Here is a 24,713-nt window from a genome sequence, read left to right on the forward strand (position 1 = left end):
CCTGACCATTCAAAATACTGAATGGAACAGTAATATTTTTACAGAGACAGGTAAAATATTTTCCAAGCTTTAATTCCACAAAATTCCACATAAAGAGGAAAAGAAAAAAAACCAAAAACCTGTGACTTAAAATTCTGATCTTACCTTGGTTGGTGTCATGGTTTAAGCCTGGCACAATACCAGTGCCCCCACGAGAACACCTACTCCCCTGGCACCTACTGTGAGATACGATCAGAGACAGAGCAAAGCAGGCTCCAACTTAAGGTTAAAAGGAAAAAAAGCATTTATTAACCTACAACTACAAAAGAAGACACACAAAACACAATAGAACATAAGATGAAAACCTTCCAAAATTCTTCCTCCTCCCCCCACCAAATTTCCAATTTCATTGCCACCCTTCAGACAGTCAATTCTCAGTCTCTTGAGGAGAGAGAAGTCCCTCTTGCGCCACACGCCTTCCATGTCCAGTGCTCTCACCACTGCACATGGATCAGAGCTGCTTCTAGGGTTTTTCATTTTAAGGATACTTTGACCAGTTCCAAAGGGAGCACAGTCCTTCTCCTTCTGGGACACTTGTCCCCCCCAAATTTCACCCCCTGGGGCCGAGGGGTCTCTTGAACAGAGATCGTCTTCTTCTCTTCTTCGAGACGGAGGGCACCACCACCACCCTCCTCACCCGTCGTCTCTGTTCACTCCTCCACATCACCGCACTCTCTTGGCTCTGAGCCATCGCCTCCCCCTAGAACGCAGTCTCTGTGGCACAGAAACACCAGTGGTCCTGCCGTGGCTACACAAGAAAAGTCCAGCCCAAAGCCACTCCATCATCTCCTCCCACCTAGAATTTTCTTAACATCTTCTCAATTTCAACAGCTTCTCAATCTCATCAACTTCAGGAGGACTCAGCTTTTGCAAGGTTCTCATCTTCCTCAGAGGGGTTAAAAGTCCCGAGCTCTCTCTCTCTGCCGGTTTACTTCGTCAACTCCCACGCCTGTCTGCCCTGCTGGGCACCCCCCCCCCTTCTCCTTCACGCCGGGCCATTATCACAGACACCACAGGCACCGGCTCTGTCTCTCTCTCCCTCGCAAGGCGGGGAGGGGGGGAATGGAGGATGGCTGCCCGAAGCCCTTGCAATGTTCTCCTCCACCCTTGGGCCCAGGCCTGGCCTACCTCTCTCTCTAGTCACATGGCTCCCCTCCCCACCCTGCCCAGCTCGGCCGGGCAGGGGGAGGTCTACTCACTCTCAAGCGGGACTCCAAGAGAAAGTTCCCCTGGGAGATCACAGCTTTTAACCCCTGTGTTCTCAGAGGCGTATCCTGCCCTCAGTGGACAAACCAGGTGCCAATATTAAATCTGAACACTGATTGGATTGCCCACACCATCACAAAAAACTTCATTTCCTTTCAAACCACGACAGTTGGCTACAGTTGTGAGCAACAGATTATTGACAAATTAAGACAAAAAAAAAAAAAAAAAAAAAAAAAAAAAAAAAAAAAAAAAGAAAAAAGATACAGTAGTTCTGTGGCAATGAATATTCCAGAAATTTGCAAGATGGATCTGTCCAATTTAAATTGCCATTTCCCTTAGGATTCATAGTAAGTCCTCAACACAGATTTTAATATTCCATTTGAACTCTGGGTACATAACTTTTCTGCAATTTTACAGTATAAATAATTTCCAATAGGATTTGAAGTGCTGCAGTTACATGAGATTGAAAAATAGGGCATACAGAACCATATACCTTTTTCTAAAAAATCAGATTTTCTCCATCATTCTTTATCATAGTTTTGGGGAAATCTGGCCATTCCCAGAACCTGCCTCCAGGATGGACTTCTGGGGAGCAGGAGTAGCTTGTCCTGCAGTGAAGGCATGGCCAAAGGATTTTCAGAAGCAAACAAGCCAGGAGATTGCCAGCTGAGCTGTCAACTAATGTAAGCTCAAGCCAGTCATAAAATCATAGAATCCTTAAGGTTGGAAAAGACCTCCCAGATCATCAAGGCCAGCCTTAAGCCAAATACCATTATGCCCATGAAACCATTTAATGTAGTACCATGTCTACTCATTCTTTGAATACTTCCAAGGATGTTGGCTCAGCCATTTCCCTGGAGAGACTGTTTCAGGGCTTAACCACTCTTTCAAGTGAAGAAATTTTTTTGTAGTATTCCACTCCCCTGGAGCAGTTTGCACAGTACTCAAAATATTCTAAAATGCAATATTAAAAAAAAACAACAACCCCAACCAACCAGCCAACAACAACCAAAACAAAATCACAAAATAAAAACAACAACAAAACCCCCAAAGAAACAAACCACAAAAAAACCCAATAAAGCACGAAAGTCTTGAATATGTCTCACTCAAGAGCAGCAGCACAAGGTTTGGACACCCAGCATAAGGAAGGAGCAGACACTTTGCAGTCTCATGACACACAGTCTGTTTTCCCCTGTTTGTAGCACAAAATCTGGTGTTTGCTGTGAGGAGAATGCTGTGAGCTCCCCTTGCCAGCACAATCTTTCTGCCCCTTTTTAATTAAGCTTGAAAGGCTAAGGAGTGTTTGTGAGGAATGAGAAAATGAACTAATCAGGTTTGAATTAATATTTTTTTCCTCTTCTAAATTTGCACCTGACAACAAAACTGGAAAACCTGGCATGGGCAGTGGCTTTTTGAGAGGTTAGAGCTTCTCCTACCCCTGTCCTGTCTACACAAGCCATCAGTGTGGCTGCCAGGGCAGGCTGCAAACTGACAGGCCTGTCAGAGTTCATCTTTTCCTTCTTTCCCCAAAAGCACCACACCTTTGTAGCCATGGCAACTTGCTGCCAGGAACAGGCATTCCCTGTTCCTCATCCTTCATGAGCTGCAGCATTGCTTGGTGGTCCAGAGCATCCCTTCATGGGCTGCAGCATCCCCTCCTGAGTCACAGCATCCCCTCCTAGGTCACAGCATCCTTTCATGGGCTGCAGCATCCCCTCCTGGGTAACAGCACCCCTTCATGAGTTTCTCCACCATCTGTGCCAGGGCTATGGAGCTGGAGATGCTGGACAAGATGCTCCATATTTAATGCTCCACATTAAATCTGAGCAGGGAAATGGGTCTGTTCTCTTTGGAAAGGCTGTTACCAACATTTGAGTTTGCTGCTGTCACAAACAGCTTTCTACCCACAGTGCACATTCTGTCTCAAAACCAAGCAAATCTCAATTGAGATGTGTATTCTGGGGTGAAAAAGGAATCTGATCCTTTTCCAGCAGCAAGGTTAAAGCAGTTAAAGGGATGGAGTAACACAGCCTGGGATTTTTTCCTAGGTTTCTTGGTGTTTGCAATTGCAGACATTTGTTATACCCTGCACTAGTTGGGTTGTCTTTTAAGATACCTTCTCATTACAGCAGCACACTCCTTTAGTGAAAATTTCTTCATGAAAATTTCTTCATGAAGATTTCTTAATGAAAACCCTTTCTTCAGGTTCCCAAGAGGTGGCTCTTTATTTACATAGCAATGCAAACCCTTTCCTTTCATTGTCTTGAGGCGTCATCCTGCTTCTCCTGAGGGCCTGAGGAAAAAGAGGAGGTTAGAGAAGAGCAAACCCCCACACTCTTGATTCTGACAGCACCTTCTGAGGGCTGCAGGAGGAGCTGGAGGCAGCTCCCTTGAGACACCATCATGAGTGGAAACCTAACTGGGCACATCCTGACCTGAGCCAGTGTGACAGCAGCCTGGTGTCCGGCATGGCTCCATCCTTGATGCCACCTTCTGCAGTTCATTTCCTGCTGCCCAAAAGCATCACTGTAAAAAGGAGCTGCGGCCCTACAGGTCTCCACATTGATCCCTGTGGGATCATTCTGGCTTTGCTGGAAGTGGCAATGCCATGCCTGCAGAGCAATGTGTTCCAAAAGCCAGCAAAAAGGCTGCCCTGGAGTCCTAGATCTGCACTGCTCATAGTCTGCAGTGCTGATACTTCTGTGTGCCCAAGTACCCACCCCTGGGTTTCACAACAAGTGTTGTTTCTCATATAATGATATTCCTGGAAGAGTGCAAATCTCTAGATTCACATGTGCATTATGACAGCAGAGATGGGGAGACTGGACTGGCTGGACAGAGCTGACACTCTGATGACACTTGTAAAAAGAGAGGAATTTGTAGGGTTATATTATTCCAAATAGAGGAGTCTGTTGGCAGATAGAAACCACATAGAAACTTGTGCCTTCTGGCTCTGCACAGATCTATTTAACCACGTGAAGGTGCACAAATGATTCAAAGGATCATAGACTAGAGGCCTTTGACAACACTTTCTTGCTTCCAGTGGAAGCATTTTGCTCACCAATTATCAGCTTGATTTCAAACGTAGAGACATCTTGTGGGACACCAGAACAGTGGGCTCTGAATAATTGAGGAGGCTCATGAAGCATCCCTGGCCTGTCTGGCCAGAGAACCACAGTGACCAGGACCAGGGCTGCTAGAGCTGTCCAAAACAGACACTGCCAGCTCAATGTGGAAAGGAATGTGTTTGCCTCTGTGTTCTCCTCAATCTCCTGGATGAGGCGAATCATCTCCTGACGCAAATGCACCTCACGCTCCAGCATCTTTCTGGTTATAGCCATGTCTTTTGGGTTATTCTCCTTCAGGACAGGCTGGACAGCCAGCAGAAGCAGAAACAACGTTGTCATCAAGGACATGGCCTGAAGGAGGTGAGAGGAAAGGGGCTCATCAGGTGGGAGGGAGTAGGGAGCTGAGGGCACCTAGCTCATCCTCAGAGTCTCTCTGGGCACTCAGCTCTCTCTCTGGGTTAGAAACACCCTGGGGGTCACCCTGGTCCCCCATCCAGCTCAGCCTTTCCCCTGCATGACAACTTGCCGTTTGTCCAAGTCCAGCTGCAGTGGGGCTGAGGCTGCCTGTGGATACCCCTGGTGATAGGTCCCATTGTGCCCCATCCTGAATGATGTCACAACCACCAGAGCCTCATATCCTGGCTGACAAGATGATGAAGGCCCTGCTGACAGCTGCCATTGTGAGCTGTCTCCAGTCATGTCACAGCCATCAGAGTGACATCACCCAGCTGGAAGCCCCCAGCCTTTGTCCTGCCCCGTTCAGTGGGTCCAGGGCATCATCACACCAAGTGCAAACCCTCCTGAGCAGTCCCAGGGGCTCTGCACAAAGTGGGCAAACTGCCCACAGCTGTAAATGAAACAAAATGCCAGTTGTGTCCCTGGTGTAGTGTAAAAGAACCACCGCTATACCATGCCCCCAAGTGCCATATGTCTTTTAAATTCCTCTAGGAATGGTGACTCCATCACTTCCCTGGACAGGCTGTTCTTCAAAGCTTGATAACCATTCTGGAGAAGAAATTCTTCCTTGTATTCAGCTTAAACTTCTCCTGGTGTAACTTGAGGCTGTTTCCTTGTCCTATCACTTGTTACCTAGGAGAAGAGACCAACCTCCCACTTGGCTACAGCCTTCTGGCTGGACTTAGAAGCAGACTTTTAAATTAGATTTGACAGGGAAAGGGGATGTACTCCAAGTGTCAGAGAGGAGCCAGGAAACACCAACATTTTGGGAAGCAAAAGGAAAATACCTGTAAATAGGTGTATTTACAGAGCTAGGCTGGGCAGGAGGGGTGTGTGTGTGTTGTGCTCTGTGTTGAGAAATGGAATGATTGTGAAGAGGAGCAGCCAGGAGCAGGCTGAGAGCTTGTGGGCACAAATCAAAGACCAGACCAACAGAGAGCACCTTATGCTTAGGTCTGCTCAGGGGTCTGACTTGCAGGCCCTGCTGGCTCTCTTATTTCAGCTCCCGCAGCATCCAGCATCTCGCTCCCAAGCTCTCATCCTGCTGGGGGTTTCAGTTCTCTGGGTTGTCTGCTGGGAGGGAGCACAGCTGGCTGTGAGCAATCCCCAGAGAGTGCCAGGGACTACTTCTTGGTCCTGGTACTGCCAGATGAGAAGTGCTATTGTGTCCCTATAGGACATGAAATAAACCAACGAGGACACTGGAACCTCCAAGGTAAAAAGAAGGGAAGTTTAATTTCTGGCTCCAACATTTATAGTCTTTCAAAAATGACAGTGGATTGGAGGATGACAGTGCCACCCCTCCAGTGACACTGGACAAACCAACAGTTTATCAAATTTCTCCTCCTCCATAAAAGAATGTAAAACAATAATTATTTACAGAAACCTGCATGAGAAAGTTCATAACAAGAATGCAAACATCAGAAGGCTTAGAAGAACTTAAAAGAACAGGGCAACACTACTGGACTTGGTGACACATGCACAAAAAAGCTCATCAGAAGTTAAGAGTGGAGCAGCCTGGGCTGTAATGACTGTGCCCTGGGGGTTTGTGATCCTGGAGAACATGGGCTTGGTGAGGAGCAGAGTCAGGACCCTGAACTTTGGAAGAATGAACTTCCAGCTGTTTAAATAGGAGCAGTGGGCAGATTTAAACAGTTTCATAGCCCTGTGCTTTTGAGAAAAACTAAAGGCAGGATTTGAGTAGAATAGGAGACATTTACTTCTGTGAAGCTTTCTTGCTTTTCAGGTTTCCTTTAGACCTGCTACAGCAGTTCTGTTATTTATTTACTTTTTCTCCACATATGAGATTCGGATTGAACATAATGACTTTACACAGGTATGGCAGACATCCCTGCTGCTCTTCAGCCTTTCTGATAAATCTGAAAGCAATATTTCCTGCATGATACATGACTCTGTTGAAAAATGCTTTGTCTCCAAATGTCTGCCCTACAAGTTTTTGAAATGACCCTGAGTAACAATGGGCTAAATTCAACTATAGTGAACTTTCACAGACTATGAAGAAGAGGTATGATGGATTAATTTTTCCTGAAAACCCTTGATAAAAATATTACAATAAATTAGTTCCTTTCATAGAAAGCCATTCAGTCTTGTTTCTTCCTAGAAGTTAGGAAATTTCCTTTCTTTCCCTTCCCACCATCCGTTTTTACCCCATTCGGTTGCTTTCCTATAGTGTCCTCAAAAAATACTTTATTTCCTTTCCTTGTAGTTTTTGGATTAAAAATACTTTATAGAATACAATCATTAAGTCAGTTCAGATACTGTTTGCTCTCAAATTACATATTCCTTACATTAGGGAAGGGATAGACATTAGCATGTAATGGAATCACTCTGCCTTAAATTAAGAATTTCTCTTTAAAAATGTTTTGTGAGTCTAGAATAATAATGTTCACAGCTGGTGAAATGTCACTGATTTTATTTTAGTTCTATCAGAGTGTGGAAAGATCCCTTAACTAATTATATTTTTCATGAAAGTACTTAAATAACATTTTTCTCAATGATTATTTGGAGTTCTCTGTCTCCTTTTCCACACTGTATTATAAAGCAAACAGGTGAGTAATTGTGTAATATAATTTTGATGAAACCATGCTAGAGAAAAGACATTTAAATTATTTTTGCCATTTAATCCATTGCATTTGCTGTTGTTCTCAAAAGTTTCATGTTAAAAACAACTCATGGCCACTTTTCTGTGATATTTGAGAATAAAATGCACTCTCACATGAGTTAACATAAGGTCTGCTGATAATTAAAAATAATTATCTTCAGAATGCACAATGTAAGTTGCTGGTCACCAGGAAGATACTGCCTGTAGTGTTAAATATTGGACAGCCAGCCTGAAACACTGTGAGAGGTTTTATTTTCCTTGGGGTTTGTCTGTACTGCACATGACAGGCTCATACAGAACCACTGGAAACCAACTGGCTGGGGCATCAGAGAGGTTGGAACTTCTTGGTTCTGAGGGCTGTGTGAAGCACCAGGCTGTCACAGCTACATACCCCTGGAACTTGCACTTAATAAAGCTATTTTGGATGTATAGTACAGGCAAACAATTTGTTAAAGTGATGGCTGTTTGAGGCAGAATAAATTAAATAATGGATAATTGATTTTCCTTGCTACAGCAGTCCACTATTCCTGAACTCCTTGACTTCTGGAACAATACAAGAGTACTTTGGATATTCTCTAGCCCTTGTAAATGCAGATTAATAAAGGCAAAGCACAGTTCTTTTATCCAATGTTTTTGCAGGGCAGCATTCTTACTTTGCTGCTAATGAGCCTCAGGAAGTAAATGGTCACCAAAGTGCCTCTTGAAATGCAGTCTCAGGTGAGGAATTATTAGTTAGCTGGCAAGTGTCACCATCCCTCAGTCACTGAGCTGCCCAGTTTTGTGAGCAAAAGCTGGATGCAGGCACATATGGAATGACCCTTCTGCAGACCACCCTCTGCACTACAAAAAAATCAATGTCATCAGTGGTGGCAAAAAGCTTCCAGGATGGCATTTCCTGCATGGATTTGTTTCCAAGGAACATAGTCTGTAAATGCTCCTAGAGGTGAACAGCCTGAAAGAGGGAAGATGTGAAGGAACCAGCATCCAGTACCAGAGGGAACTGAAGAATTTCTGCAGCCTCATGGTCACCCTACACTGATCCCAGCAAATGGTCACAAAGGTGATTAAAAGAGATGAAAAAAATATGATTTAAAAAGATAAAAAAAAGATGATGGAGCAAATGATCACAGAATGCTGGAATGAGTTGGGTTGGAAGGGACCTTAAAGATCATCTAATCCCATTTAATGATGGTCAGGGACACCTTCCACTAGACCAGGCTTGGTGCATGGGAAAAAGCCAACTGGGCAGGAATTTGTTCAGAAAGGAATGATCTTTTCAGTTCAAATGCATCTGTGAACACCCACTGGAATACACAGCCAGACTCTCCATTCTTGTGAACAAAGAAAAGGATAAGAAACAACAGAAGAAATTGCAGCAAGACAAACTCCAATCAGATATAAAGAGAAAAATTCATCATGAGACCAAACCAGCACTGTTACAAGTATCCCAGAGGGGTTCTGGAACCTCTTTGGAGATACTCAGAATTTGTGCTGAGGAACCTAATATAACTGCTTTAAGCAGTGGAGTTGGACCAGATGACTTACATTATTCAGTTTTTCTACAAAAATATCCATCACTAACCTGATACCTATGAGAGCAGTGACATCCCTACCAAAGGGCTCTGAGAACAACTTGTAAAGGCACAGATGTACTTCAAAAATTTGAAATGTTGGAAAAAGAAAGCTTGAAGAAGAAAATTTGCATACAAGAACAAGACTAAAATGAGAGAACAAGATTGAAAAGAAAGAATAGTGGGTAATGTTAAAGGCACTGTCTAATTCTGGCAGTAGCAGCCCTGACACCCTGCTGACTAATTTAAACTTTATTTAGCCTTGATGAGGCAGTGACACTGGGGATGCAGCAGGAAGGGACCAGCTCTTAAGGCTCTGGCAGCTCTCAGATTTCCTAGGGGTTTAAAACCACTCAGCACTTCCAGGGAGAAGTGACAGATTTTAACAAGGCAGAAGAAGAGCCCAGTGAGCAAATTACTTGGGAAGTTACTCTTTCCTTTCATTATGCTCTTTCCCTTAGTGCTTCCTTCAATTATTATTCACAACTCTTCTAATTTCTCTTGCTTATTAATTTTTCTAATGCTTCCTCCAATCACATATATCCATTTCTTCTAGGATGTTACACATGGTCTGTGAGAAAACAAGAAATAAATACATTTGGTACTTCTGTTGATTTCAGAATTTTTCTGGCAGGATCCATCTTCTCTGGTTGCTTTGCTGCTGTACAGGGTATAAAGAAACATCCAATTATATTCTTTATGCCTAGGTACAGCTCTTACCTCAATTTAACTGAATAATCAAATAGAATTGAGGTATTTCTGTTTCTTGTGTGCTGCTTTGGGATTAGAGCTGTGAAGACATTTCTTGTAGGTATAGAAGACACCATCTGTCTTTGTACATTGAATCTGAGATAAAGTGCCTTAAAGGCAAGGGGAGTCTAAACAGATTTCTCAAATATAGATTCTAAAGAAAAAAAAAGGTAGATTCTAAACAGATTTTAAAAGATAGCTGATTTCTTAGCAACCTTGGCTACAACAATGGAAAAATTATGCAGTTTACTGTTATGACCTCTGCACAACACAAAGTAGAAGAATGGTGGATGCTGAAGATAAGGAAGTTGAGTTCATCAGTGCTCTGGGTTCTCCTGGTGTTCTTGGAAAAAAGTGGAAAATCTTAATGAACAAGACCAGACTGCCACTACTACTTGCACATCTAACCTACAGGGAAAGTCAGTGCAAATTTTCAACTTCACATGCCAAATGCAGTGTGACTGATTCCTCCTCTCTTAGGATGATGAATTCTGGTATCAGGAGGCTGCAATCTTGTCTCAGTTGCTGTGATTCTGTGGGATGCCATGCAACAACAGAATGAGCAGAAACACAATCCAGTGAGATGAATACTCATTAGTTAACATTAAAAATACAAATATGTACTCCCCTTTCCACTACAAACTGTTGCAGAAAAATTATAAAAGAAAGGCTTCATAAAATCAAGCCTGCTCTGATTATATATATATATATAACTAAAATTTTATCTATCTATCTAATATATATATATATGTATATATATATATATATATATATATATATTTATATTTATATATTTATATTTATATTTATATTTATATTTATATTTATATCAGTGGCTGGCCTTGTCAATCTAGCACTTTGCAAGGTCCCATGTGAGAGCAATCCTGTTGTGAGCAGCTTCCCAACATAACAATCTATTCCTGGGTGAAAAACAACTAACACCTGCATAAACATTAAATCTATCCCATGAGAACCAGTGAAGAAAATATGTAAAGAATTTAAGAGTAGAGATTTGAGGGACAAGTAAAGTACCTTTTACTAACCAATAAAGTAATTGGCAAGAAAACTGCTAACCAATTGGAGTCACACATGAGGTCTGTAAAACTGTAAAAATGAGTTGTGTGAATAAAGAATGGGCTTTTTCCACCATGAAGAAAATGGAGTCTTGTGTGATTTATTCCAACAGCAAACTCTTCCTACAGGGTACAGAAATCTGTAAATTTAATCTGCAAGTAATTCAGATACAATATTGGGCCATGAAGTACTGGTAAAGGCAACAATATGTTCCATGTATTAATGCAAGTTTTCTTGAAGTAAACTTCAGATTAAAATCTGGTGAGTAGAATTGAAAAACTATCTTTGATAGTCTCATTTGAGAGTAGGGAGGTAGCACAGTACACATGGATCTCACACAGATCTCTGGCAGTATTTTCCTCATCATGGGGGACTTGGGACATCTTTCTGCTTTACAAGAGCAACAGACTGCTTTTGTCACTCAGAGATTGATGGAGCACTAGGACATTTTTAGTACTCAGAAGCAATTCCACTGATGTTTACTTCCCAAACATCATGTAAGTCATTAACTGTTGCTGAAACAGTCAATTCACACATTCAGGAAAGCACTTTGGAATAATAATAATATGGGTGTGTTGAGGAGTAACTGTGCCACCCTTCCCTTGCATTCAAATCTGTTCATCAGCCTTTGTTTTAGGGCATGTAAACAGGAGGAATTCAAGCTTTTCAGGGGACATGCTCTGTAAAATTAATTCTTGTAATATGGGGAAGGTTTCCTTTGGGGGAAAGGAAATAAGTGTGCAGAACAACATATAAACAAATACCAGAGGAAATTTAATCAGCCTGAGAGAGGAAAACAAGTTTTATTTCAATGCTGAAAGTTTCTGAGAACCTCAAAACTCTCCATGGTGCTGAGAAACTTCAGGAACAGCTCAGTGAAAGGATGGTGTCAACAGCCTCAATTTCCAACCTGAACAGTAAGTACAGCAATCCTATTTTACTGACCAGGTAGAGCATATTGCTGCAGATTGCTAGCACAGTGGCATCAAGGCAATTTTTTACAGTTCTTTTCAAGTCAGATGGCTGAGCACAATGTTACCCAAGTTAGACCAGTGCACAAAAGTTAGCAGCTGATGCAGTTTTAACATTTTAACCCAAATCTGTATTAGCTGGAACAAGATGTTTCCATTTGACCACAGATGCTTCAAGCAAATCAGTAGGTAGAACTATTTCTTCCAGCATCTACATATTTCACAAAATTTAGATAATCATTTGCAGATTTGCCCCATCCCATTCTTTCTAGAATAAACATCTTACTGGATTAATTACACCACAGATCTGTCTGACAAAACCACTAGCTTGGGGAACTTAGGTCTTTGTTTACAATTTGAATATTTGAATGCAATTTCTGGTTTATTTCCTTCATTTAGTTAATGTATTTTGCAGAAAATAAAAGAATCACAGCAGAACCCTAAGTGTTTTGGAAGGATTTTAGAGGGCTAGAGAAAAAGAAGTATCTGGAAAGGTGGTCAGTTTGAAAACAGATCAAGGCCCCACAGGCTATGAAATAGAAAAAGATGAAGAAAGCATATGTTGGAAGCAGTCACTGATGAGCTGCACTTGGCCAAAAGAGCACTTGAAGAAATAGCAAAATGAGAAAAAAAAGAGCCAGGTACTTTTTCCCCTCTGTATTGCTATTACAGTGAATCATTATGGTCTCTTAAGACACTCTTTAAAACCTTATTAAACAGGTTTTTGGTCCTCTAGTTAATGCAAGCTGGCTCTCTGTTCGAGTGATGGTAACTTAAGGAGTTTTTAAGAGACTGCTTCAGCAACCTGAAAGAATGAGTTTTGTCACAAAAAGAGATAGAATATATTGCAGAAACTGAACAAAAGAACTGTTTGTAAAAGAGGAGTCAGAAGAACTGTATTGTTCCTTTAAAAAGCAACCAGGAGTTGGTTTGCTGAGAGTTTAAAAAAAATGAACTAAGAACAATTTTAGAGGTTTAATTAAAACAAATTTTGATATTTTTATTAAAAATGATTTTAGTAACAGTCTCACTGCTTTCATACCACCATTATTATTGCTGGGAAAGTAATCATGTTCAGTGGTTCACTACAGCATGCTGGCATCACAGAACATGTTATGAAGAAAATGTGTTTTAATAGCAATGCATTGCTGGTATCAGATGCAAACATTAGATGCATAGAGTAATGTAGAGTTGCAGTTACTTGAAGAATTAATTACAACTTGTAACCATTGGGTTCTTTAGCATCAGAACAACTAGGAAATACTTTCAATAAAATCAGAGTTGTGATGATTTGGGCACTAGTTTCAAGAGACCAAAATAGGAGCCCATATTCTATGTGTGGCTCTGCTCTTGTTTGCAATACACAGAGTAGCTCTCATATGTAAAAGCCCCCAGGTAGATTTCTTGTGTTGTGTTCTGCAGAACTATAGGTTTAAATATATCTAGAAGCAAGTAAAAAACACATATAGATGCATGTTTAATGTAATGTTTCCAGCAGCCTTTTTGTTGAGCGGGTGGCATCTTCAGGTTCAGGTGGACAATGATGGCTGTAAGAGATGCAAAGTTGTTTCCTAAGAGAGAAACCTGGGCATTAAAAACTATGTGGAATATTTTAGGATCACCTATAAAGCAGCAAGGAAAGGCTCACTGTTTAGAAGCTTGTCTATAGATTAACATCTCACTTTCATTAGATGGAAAATATCTACAGTGTAGTTTTCCCATTAATGTTTGCATAAATGGGAAAAATCTACTTTTTGCAGTATGGGAAATTGGAAGGAAATAAAAATCAAAATGAGTGCAAGGTACAGTCAGGAGATAGTGAGGTCTCTTACATGTGGGTCTAACACATGTATTTTTTCTTCCCAAAAATGTAACTGAAGGAGTGTTCAGTAGGGCTAAAGTCCAGCCCTACTGCATGTTGTTATGGTTAAACAGTCTATTTCCACAGAACCATGTACTGTGACTTGTAGGGAAAATTACTTTTGCTGCCTTTGCAGCACCTTTGAGTTGATATACTTCATGTTATGTATGTTATACATAACCTGAAGTATGCATCCCAGTAATGCATCCCAGTTCTGGAAAATGTGTTTAACCAAGGCTCTTTCCCTAATGAGAGTGGAGCTTGGCATGTAAGTGCTCTGGACACTGTGACACCAGGGGATCGTGGTGAGTGGGTGCAGTCAAGGGAAAAGATGGTTGGCACTGCTGGGGCTCCTCTTGGCAGCCCTCTGGCACCCCTGGGCTGGGTTTAGTGTCCCTGAAACACAGAATCTGTCCCCATGCAGCCTTCCAACCAAAACCTCTGGTGTTTTGGAGAGCTCAAGTAACTGCCTTCAGGACATTTAGGTTCTGGGGACCTGAGTGTGCTGTTTGTCTTTACTCTTTGGTTAATTTTGGCACAGAATGCAAGAAAAGTGTAGTGAATGGAGTCTTGGGATGATTCTGGATTTTGAAGGCTGGTTTTTCTTCATTCTAATCTCATATGGAAGTAGTGATCCTGGCCCTGGTGAGTTTAATAGCAAGAATTCCACTGACTTCAGCAAGGACATGACTTCTCAGAAAGACCATGCCCTTCCACCAGTAACAGCTTCATATTACTAAGAATTTAGAGGCAGGTCATAAAAATATATAGAAAGGAGGTTACATTCGCAGAAAAGAATCACTGAAATAGTTTTGAAAATGATTTTTCCAACACTAATAAAGAAAATGTAATAGACCATTTTATGCTCCTGTCCTTAGGCTATGCCTTATACCATGATCAATATAAAAGAAAATTATATTTCCTTGATTACTCATTCAAGCAGAAAATGAGTTCTGTTACCTGAAAATTTAGAAGTTTCCCACGTAATTGGGTAGCCTTTGTACATCTTCAATTTTTGATGTTATTGGGTAGTTCATGTTATTTACTAAGATGTTTTAGTCTAATCATTTCTTTGACAGGTTAAAATATCACTATTACAGTGGGAACAGTCTCCTGACAGTGGAAACCATTTAACAAATTAGATGCTGAATGCAATTTGCTGGTCAGTGATGCAGAATATACAGTGCATGTGCAAGAAATAGTTTAAATAACAACTAGAAACTAACTATGCAAATTACACAAAAGGATCCTGCATTGTGCTGGCTTTTTGCCCTTCTTCCAAGAGTGCAGAAGACACTGGCAGGAATAATTTGAGCAAATAAATTGTATAGAAATCTGTCTGCTTCAGAATTGCAGGCTCTTCTTTCAGTGCTGAGCACACTCAAAAAAAAAAAAATAGAGTTTAGGATTTGAAGGAGAGTGGATTAACCAGGAGTATTCATCATTTCTCTCTGGTACTCATGCAACAGTCATCAGTCTTGAGGGGTGTCTGACAAAGACAGGCTGGTACCTTTCAAAGTGCTTGCAGGAAAGATCTGCCACCTTGGCTTGCAAGAGTGTCCCTGAGGTCCCTTAGCCCTGGTGTGGGTCCTGTTTGAATTTGTGACTGGTGCACAGCAACAACAGCAGTGGCAAAGAGAGATGTCCCAGCTCCTGCACCAAAGAGAGATCTCCCAGTTCCTGCACCTGCTGAAGCTCCAGCAGAGCCAGAACATCCCCCCTTGCTCACTCTTTCTTCCTCCCAGCTGGTGGGATGGGGAGAGAATCAGAAAAGTAATAGTGAACAAACCTGTGGATTCAGAAAAAGACAGTCTGATAGGGAAAGCAAGAGACTCCCACACAAGCAAAGCTAAACAAGGAATTAATTCACTGCTTCCCATAGTCTGGCAGGTGTTCAGCCATCCCCAGCAGAGCAGGGCCCCATCACACCTCTCAGTGCATTGGGAACACAGAGAGTTTTGTTTTCTGGTTCATGCACAGAATCACCAAAAAGAAACTCTGTGCCTTTCATCCTCATATTTCTCCCCTAATCCATTTCTGATGTCTTCAGGCTCTGGTGTTGTCTGCTTGGCAATTTCCCCACTAGCCCTAGACTGCATGTATTCTATCTTGTTTCTTGTGACTGTGTCTTTGTGCATGCACACTTCTAGGGGTTTTTCCCCTCTACATCTCTCAAAAGAGGTGTATTAGCTAGATGCTTTTAGTTTGCATGTTACAAAGATTTCATCTGTATAGAATAATTGAATAGAGTCATTATTTTATGTGTAAAATTTGTTCAGGCATGTGCCTCTCTTGAGAGGCCTATTCTATTCCTTCCTAATTCCTACCATCACTATTACTGCATCTCTTCACAAAGTAGGAAATTAATTAGTGAGATGTCTCTAATGGTCTTTATTTTTTTGGCTATTCAAAATAAAACAGCTTTGAGATATAAGTAGGAATGCTGTTTGCATTCAACTGCACCATTTCTAGTTTTTTACACCTTTTTTATTACATTTGTGGCTGGTGCAGCAGACGTAAGTGACTGCAGCTTCTGCTGGGTTCAGTATTCACAATCCTGTGGATTCTGTGAATATCCTTTCCCAACTTTCTTCCTACCTCCTTATCTCATGTGAGGATCCCTCAGAGCTTTGCTCTTCATCTTGTTCATGGGGAAAGCGTCAGAAAGAGATTAAGGTTAAAATGTCAGGTTTCTCTCATTTTTAGGTGTTGATTTTATGTGTCCAGACCCCAATCCTTTCAAGTGCACTCTGCATTATTGGACTCTCAGATGGAAGCTGCCCTTTGAAAACCAGCCATTGTTGCTTCTTGCTTTCTACATTCCCCTTGTTCAAAATCTCTTTAAGCTGATGGGTATGCCAGTTGCTTTCCATTCTAGCAGAAAGTGGGAACAACAGTGAGCCCCTCTGTTTTACAATAATTGGAACATGGGAAGCTCCTTCAGAGACCACTCTGAATGCCAGTAAAACCTGGAACTGTTGATCTCCTTGTGAGTGGGTGTGTGATCAAAATAACCAAGGAAGAGTCAACTAAAAAGAGGAGTGTTTCTAGTATGAATTTGAGAGAAGAACAAAAATTGCTTGGAGCTTTCTGTAAAAATATTTCTGGAAGAATAAAATGAACTTCCACATGATTATTTCCCTGATCAGAGTGGTTTATGTGTATTCTGCAAATAAACAGCCAGAGAGAGATGACTGCAGACCCCACACAGTATAGAAGCATGGGCTTAGAACAGTGTCACCGACATGTTTTATGAAAAATCCTTTCCTTAGGATTTTTCCCCTCCTGGGAAGCTGAGAGGCCTCAGGAACAAACTGTAAACAATTCTTATCTGCTGCTGTGGAATGCAACAGGGAAATCTGTGATTGGCCTTGTCAGGCTGTTTGCAATTAAGAGCCAATCACAGATCACCTGTCCGGCCGGTCTTGGTCTGGGAGAAGAGCTTTGTTTTCACATTCTTTCCTATTCTTAGCTTAGCCTTGTAGTGAAATCCTTCTCTCTATTCTTTTAGTATAGTTTTAATATATTATATATCATATAATAATAAATCAAGCTTCTGATACATGGAGTCAACTTTCTCGTCTCTTCCCTCATCCTAGAACCCCAGTGAACAAGGTAACAGAACAGAGCTAGACCACAAACACTCAGCAAAAAATGGTTTAATGAGCTCTCAGATTAAAACCATGGTAGATTGGAACTGAGCTCATCCAGGACCATCTTCATTCAGGTGCTGTGTATCTTTTGTTTCCTTTAGCAAAGTAATAGGTGGCATTGTTCTCTGCTAATACATTGGCAGCATATTTTCTGTAATGTTCTATTGCATTTAAAGCCTATTTGCATTGAAGACTTTGCCTAAGTTCCTGATGATTCTGGAGAAAACCTACCCCTCTCCTTTTGCTGGGATAGCTTCCATGAGAAGTTCCCAAGCTGGAGTGGCTTCTCCTGGACCAGGCCAGCTCCAGAGCCAGCATGAGGGACAGGGAAGGACCCTGTGGTCCTGAGAAGGCAGGAGAGGGACACTGCTGCTGGTGATGGCAGCAAACTCTCAGAAAGGAGGAGCTGTCCAAGCCAGTAGCTGCTGCCATTGAGAACATTGATTTTGAGGAAAAATTCAACAAAACTTGATGCAAAATGGGATCTGATATAAAAAAACTGTACATTAAAAAGATACATGGTTACATCAGGTTCTTTATCTACCTCTTTGTGGTGACACTGAAAAGAGAAACAGCAGTTTCACCACTCTGATCTTTGAGGTGGCAAGCTGTTCTTAAGTACCTGCAAAGATCAAAAAATGAAGTTCAGTTGCTTCAATTGCTGTGAAAACTTTAAGAACCTCTCAGCCACTTCAGGTGCCTTTGCAACTCTCTTCTCTTGTTCTGCTGGCATCATCTTCTGTGTCTGAACTTTGCTTTGATAGTTAGATTTGGGTTATCTGCTGTGGGCAGAAAACACATTTCAGCTTACTTGATAATATTTGTTGTCTTGTAAGAGAGACTGAATTCAGAACAGCTGTTCTGGATGTCTGTTAAAGAACTCTTGAAGGGCAGTGGGTGTGACCAATTACATTTCAGCCCCACACCAAAGGCACTTCATCAGTGATTGCTCTAAACCAGCAGGCCTTGTCTGTCTTGCCCAGCTATTCTGTCCCCTTTCATTGCCTACTTTCTGGGAAGCTCATTGCAAACAGAGGAGGCAGAAATAATTTGCAAGTTTAGGAGGAGCAGCTCTCATAAATAGGTATATGGCATTGGCTGTTATCTTCTGGAACTGCATGGTTCACATTTTGTATCACTGGGCAGCTGTCTGTAAGGTTCTTAATTCTCTCTGCTGATTTTTGTGGTTTTATGGAAAGAGCAGCTTTCTCCAAGTACTCCTACTCTATAATGAATGTTTTTGGGGTTTGTTTCCTAAACTTGCAGGTTAAATTTAACCAGATCAAATGAAGAGGAATAACTAAAAGCCTTCTCAAAAAATACTTTTGGCTAGTGTAGCTGTAGGGTAGATGGGAAATGAATCCATTGTCACTAGTCCTTGGTGTATGGGGAGGAATTCCTTTAGGAGGTTGGGGCCCTGGAGGGCATATGATGTAGGTGAAAAGGAGAAGAAGGAAATGAATAGTAACTTCCTGGACAGCAAGAAAAAAATTCCTTCCCCATGACCTAGCTGTGGTTGTGTATTGGCAAGAAACAGCTTATGTTTGAAATGTTTATATAAGAGGGCTTGGTTTCTGTAATCTCTATGCCCAATTTCTGTGGAAGCAGAGAGCCTGGAGAAACAAGATTTGATTTTGATTTTGGGGAAGCAGAGTTGCCTCCTTCATAACACCTGCCAGGAAGCTAAAATCTCAGAAAAGAATCAATATTTGTTTATTATAGCTTATTATAATATATTCATTTAATTGCTACTTCAGGACTGATGTGTCTCCATACAGGGTCTGCTCCAGCAGGATATTCAAGGCCAAGGAGACCAAGGGATGATGGAGGAATCTGCTGTAAAGCCATGAGCCATGGCTGGGAGCTCTACCTGCAAAGATTTAAAGGAGGGCAGGAGTTTCAATTGTGGTGGGGGGAAATCTTTTTGACCCAAGAGACCAAGCCTGCTATTTATTAATATCCTATAGTGAGTGTGTGATATGGAGACTCTGGGTTTCTCATGTGTGTAGATGTTTTAGATCCATGTTGAGTTTCCTCTGGAAACCCAGGTTTTCTACATTTAAAAACCAGCTTGAATTCAAAATGACCTATGTTGAATGTGTATTTAATGAGGTAAACTGGAGGAAGTCACACAGAATCAAGGAACACAAGTTCCACATTCTCAGCCAGTGACTTTCAGCTCTTAACTTTAGCTGTCTCTTGCCAAGACTGCAACTAATTGAGAAGAGAATGAAATACTGCAGCAATCTTCAATCCTAAGGAATGTTGCAATAATTTAAGATGAAAGAATTTAAATCTTTAGTTGTTTCCTTCTGTGTGGTACTGGGGTAGAAGCTGTGGTAGCAAAGCCAGGTATATTCTCCTCACTTGCTGTGAGTACACTGTGGGTGAATGAATACCTTTGCACAAAATGACAGTTTTGTGGATAGTTTCTTTCAAATTCTTTTAGGCATAATTGTGGTGCTTATTTCTGCTAATGTTATATTGCATCCTTATTTTCCATAAAATCTACATCATTTTTTGGATATGTGAGAAAATGTGGAGCTATTTTACAGCTATCAACAAGTGTCCTTAAGGACAATGCCACAGCAATTTAATGAGGTGCATAGGAACCTGTAACCACTGAACAGCATCCAGGAAGATTCTTTCTGCAGTTCTGCTCTGGCCCTGCTTCTTCACTCCTCCCTCAGAGTGATCCTTTTGCTATAACACCTCTAAAACTTGTAAGAGGTGGTAAAAATGCTCTTTGTTACGTGAATCCTCAAGTTAAGCCAGTCTTCAAATTGCTTACATCGTGTGAATTTGCTGGACAGCCAAGTCGTGACTGTGAGACCTGGTGCTAAATATGGTGGGAGTGCAGGGGAGGAGACTCAGTGCTTTTCTGGGGATTCTGTGGACAGTGCACACCATGGGATGGGCACAGCCTGTCCTGTGCTCCCAGGAGCTGCTCAGCCTTCAGTAATTTTAGGTGATGATGATGTGAGTAAATGATTCTGTCAGGGACAAGGCAGTCATCCAGGATGGGCCTGCATTGTCAAGTAGATAAATTTACCCATTTTATTCTTTACACCACCTTTGTCTAAAGGAACTGCTTTTGGAATCTATTGGCACTAATGCATTTTCCTTCGTGTATTTGGTCACACAGGGGAGCATAACATCCTGAACTGCATCTGATTTGGATTTTTTCTTCCTTGTGTATTGCCTCAAGGCTCCTTGTAGCTGCTCCCCATGTCTGCTAGGCAGATGCTGCTTCACTTACAAACTGCTGCAGCTTGGAGTCTAATCATTCCTTTTTGTGTGTAAAAACTCCTACCTTGACACTCCCATCCTGACAACTCCCCCCTCAAAAACCCTAGGTGGAAAATACATAAATTAAAGGCCTTCATTTTATATTGGTATAGGAAATATTAGTTTACATTATATATATAAAAGAGAGAGAAGAGAAGGTGACATTTTTCTTTGTCTGCTGCCAACCTGTTCCTGATTTACCATCATTTACCTATATACTCTTCATTCCATTTGGTTATCTAACACATAAAATCTTTAAAACAGTCAGAATTTTCCTTCATTGAAGGGTTTTATTCATATTACCCAAATCAGCTGTGGCTCCTGACAGAGTGGAGATCTGACTGGAGAGGGAAGATGCAATCCACAGGTAACCCCTTCATGCTGCTCCAATGCTTATTTGGTTCCAGGAATTTGGAGTAAAAGATTTACAGGACCAGGGTCAAGTACAGATAATTGAGGGGCTGCATCAGGATGTGAGGACAGTGCAGCCCTTTTATGTGCAAAAAACTAAGGTTCACTTCTATAGTGTTTAGCAGAAAACCTTTATTATCTGTCCCATTAGCCCTGAGGGTGGCTGGGAACATGACCTGGTCCTTAAACAGACGTAAATAGGATTACATAGGCACGAGTCACACTCCATATAAGAACAAATCATCAAAAAGCACTGGCATTTAAATCCCCCCTAGCTTGCAAAAGGCTTTATCTTCTAAAACAAAAGGAAATTCAAATTAAAAGCAGCAGTGTTTGGACCAGCAAAACAATAATGTGAGGAGACAAGGAGGCTCAAGGAAAGCACAGAGAAACAAGGTAGAGACAAATTTGATACTGAGAAAAATTGCATTAGCAAAAAGTAATTATAGGAAAGGCTGACTGAGTAACAGTGATATTACCTTGGTCTGGTTCTGGCTGTGCTTGCAGGGAAGATGTTGATAGCAAAGGAGGCAGAGCTGTTTCAGCTCCTAATTCTAACAAATAGTTTTGGAAAGTTGTGTAAGCTTGAAGGTGTTTTGGTGTCCAGAATGCAATAATGTGAAGCTTTATCCAAGCAAATTCTTAAGCTTGGTATATGGCTTTATCCAAGATAATTTATAAGCAAATTTATTAATTTCTCCTGACTAAATTAAATTAATTCTTAGCAGCTAATCAAGGATTTTGGAAGACATTACAATGTATAAGTGAGAAATGGACCTTGCTGGCTGTGTTCAAATTTTGAGTTTTTCTGTTGTTTTGGCTTTATGTTGGTTTGGTTTTGTGTGGCTTTTTGGTTAATGCTAACTCAGTATGCTGGTTTTGGGTAGGGTAGAGCTATTTTTGTTTGGGCTATGCTTTAGATGCATAGATGTCATCATTTGAGCCTGGCGCAATGCCAGTGCCCCCACGAGATCACCTCCTTCCCTGGCACCCACTGTGAGATGTGATCAGAGACAGAGCAGAGCAGGCTCCAACTTGAGGTTTAAAGGAAAAAAAAACTTTATTAACCTTAAACTACAAAGGAAAACACTAAGGAAAACACACAAAATACATAGAACCGAAGATGAAAACCTTCCAAATTTCTTCCTCCTCCCCCCACCTAGATTTCCAATTCCATTACCACCAAATCCACCCTTTAGATAATCAGTTCTCAATTCCTCAAGAAGAGAGGAGTCCCTCTTGCACCACCGACTTCCCCAGGAAACAGTCGAAACTTCTCGTATTTCCATGTCAAATGTGGCACCGCCCGGAGAACATTTTGCCATCGTGACTTCTTCCTTCCATGTCCAGTGCTCTCACCACTGCACATGGACCAGAGCTGCTTCTAGGGTTTTTCCCTTTAAGGATGCTTTGTCCAGTTCCAAAAAGAGCACAGTCCCTCTCCTTTTGGGACACCTGTCCCCCCCAAATTTCACCCCCTGGGGCCGAGGGGTCTCTTGAACAGAGATCATCTTCCTCTTCCTCTTCTTTGAAGCGGAGGGCACCACCAACCACCCTCCTCACCCGTCGTCTCTGTTCACACTCCTCCACATCACTGCACTCTCTTGGCTCTGAGCCATCGCCTCCCCCTAGAACGCAGTCTCTGTGTCACAGGAACACAAGGGGTTCTGCTGTGGCTATACAAGCAAAGTCCAGCCAAAGGCCACTCCATCATCTCCTCGCACCTAGGATTCTTCTCAACATCCTCTCAATCTCATCAACTTCAGGAGGAATCAGCATTTGCAAGGTTTCCATCCTCCCCAGAAGGGTTAAAAGTCCCAGGCTCTGCCGGTTTGCTTCATGAACTCCCACGCCTGGCTGCCCTGCGGGGCACCCCCCCTTCTCCTTCACGCCGGCCGCTATCACCAGCACCGGCTCTGGCTCTCTCCCTCTCTCCGGGGGGGAGGGGAGAAAATGGAAGATGGCTACCCGAAGCCCTTACAATGTTCTCCTCCACCCTTGGGCCCAGGCCTGGCCTACCTCCGGCCACATGGCTCCCCTCCCCCCCTGCCCAGCTCGGCCGGGCAGGGGGGTCTGCTCACTCTCAAACGGGACTCCAAGAGGAAGTTCCCCTGGGCGATCACAGCTTTTAACCCCTGTGTTCTCAGAGGCGTATCCTGCCCTCAGTGGACAAACCAGGTGCCAATATTAAATCTGAACACTGATTGGCTTGCCCACACCATCACAAAAGCTTCATTTCCTTTCAAACCACGACAATAGAGTAATGTAGAGTTGCAGTTACTTGAAGAATTGATTGTAACTGTTGGGTTCTTTAGCATCAGAACAACTAGAAAATACTTTCAATAAAATCAGAGTTGTGATGATTTGGGCCCTAGTTTCAAGAGACCAAAATAGGAGCCCATATTCTATGTGTGGCTCTGCTCTTGTTTGCAATACACAGAGTAGCTCTCATATGTAAAAGCCCCCAGGTGGATTTCTTGTGTTGTGTTCTGCAGAACTATAGGTTTAGATATATCTAGAAGCAAGTAAAAAACACATATAGATGTATGTTTCATTTAATGTTTCCAGCAGCCTTTTTGTTAAGATGGTGGCATCTTCAGGTTCAGGTGGGTAATGATGGCTGTAAGAGATGCAAAGTTGTTTCCTAAGAGAGAAACCTGGGGATTACAAACTCTGTGGAATATTTTAGGATCACCTATAAAGCAGCAAGGAAAGGCTCACAGTTTAGGAAGTCACTTCAACAAACTTGTCTATAGATTAACATCTCACTTTCATTAGATGGAAAATATTTACAGTGTAGTTTTTCCATTAAGGTTTGTATAAATTGTCTAATCTACTTTTTGCAGTATGGGAAATTGGAAGGAAATAAAAATCAAAATGAGTGCAAGGTACAGTCAGGAGATAGTGAGGTCTCACTATGCTGGTTTTGGCTAGGGTAGAGCTATTTTTATTCCTAGCAGCTAGCATGGGCTATGCTTTCAATTTGTGCTGGAGAAGGCACATCTTGAAGCATTAGTGGCTGTGCATGAGCCCATGCTGGAGCAGGTCCAGCCCTAAGGGATTGCAGTTTGTGGATAAGTGCAAGCTAGAGCAGGAGGGAGGGGAGCAATGTTAAACCATAAAACCTCACTCAAAGGGATCAGGAGTGGAGAAGGTATGGAAATACCTTTCAATTGTTGTAATCCATGACTTGAGTTGTATGTTATGGGAGTTGCTACAGCAGGAGCCACCAGAAGCAGTGCAGGACAATCCTTACAAGTGCAGCAGACACCCGACCTGAGATGCCTTTGGTGTCTGATAACTCCCCTCAACACAGCACTTCTCATGTCCTGAGTGAGCACCACACCAGATGGAGCACAGAATCATGGGCTGAGTGAACCTGTTGGGCATTTTGGGGGTGCTTGTGGTCTTTTATGGACATTTTACAGACATTTCACATGGGTGGTCCATAGACTAAGGGAATGTTATCTGTGAACTACATCAAAGAGTGAGAATGAGGATGGAGGGTGATGATGATGAGTAGGACCAGAGCATGATGTAAATGGTATGGGATAAGAAGTGGAGATTGTGCTGGTTGGGGCTGGGGTGTAGTTAATTTTCTTTACAGTAGTATGGGGCTGTGCTTTGGATTTGTGCTGGAAACAGTGCTGATAACAGAGGGGTAATTTTATTATCACTGGACAGTGCTAACACAGCTTCTCAACACCCCAGTGAGGAAACTGGGGCTGCACAGGAAGCTAGG

General features: G+C 42.0%; 1 long non-coding RNA gene across 1 annotated transcript; it reads right to left on the reverse strand.

The window, feature by feature from the left end:
• Window positions 1-259: 259 nt before the first annotated feature.
• LOC127059724 (uncharacterized) lies at window positions 260-23,205 on the reverse strand. The gene is made up of 2 exons (XR_007777817.1): window positions 22,991-23,205; window positions 260-1,173 (listed from the first exon to the last, which is right to left on the reverse strand). It is a non-coding gene; the product is annotated as an uncharacterized LOC127059724 (long non-coding RNA).
• Window positions 23,206-24,713: the final 1,508 nt, after the last annotated feature.

The sequence above is a fragment of the Serinus canaria genome, chromosome 5 (assembly GCF_022539315.1).
Source record: "Serinus canaria isolate serCan28SL12 chromosome 5, serCan2020, whole genome shotgun sequence".
Lineage (NCBI taxonomy): Eukaryota > Metazoa > Chordata > Aves > Passeriformes > Fringillidae > Serinus > Serinus canaria.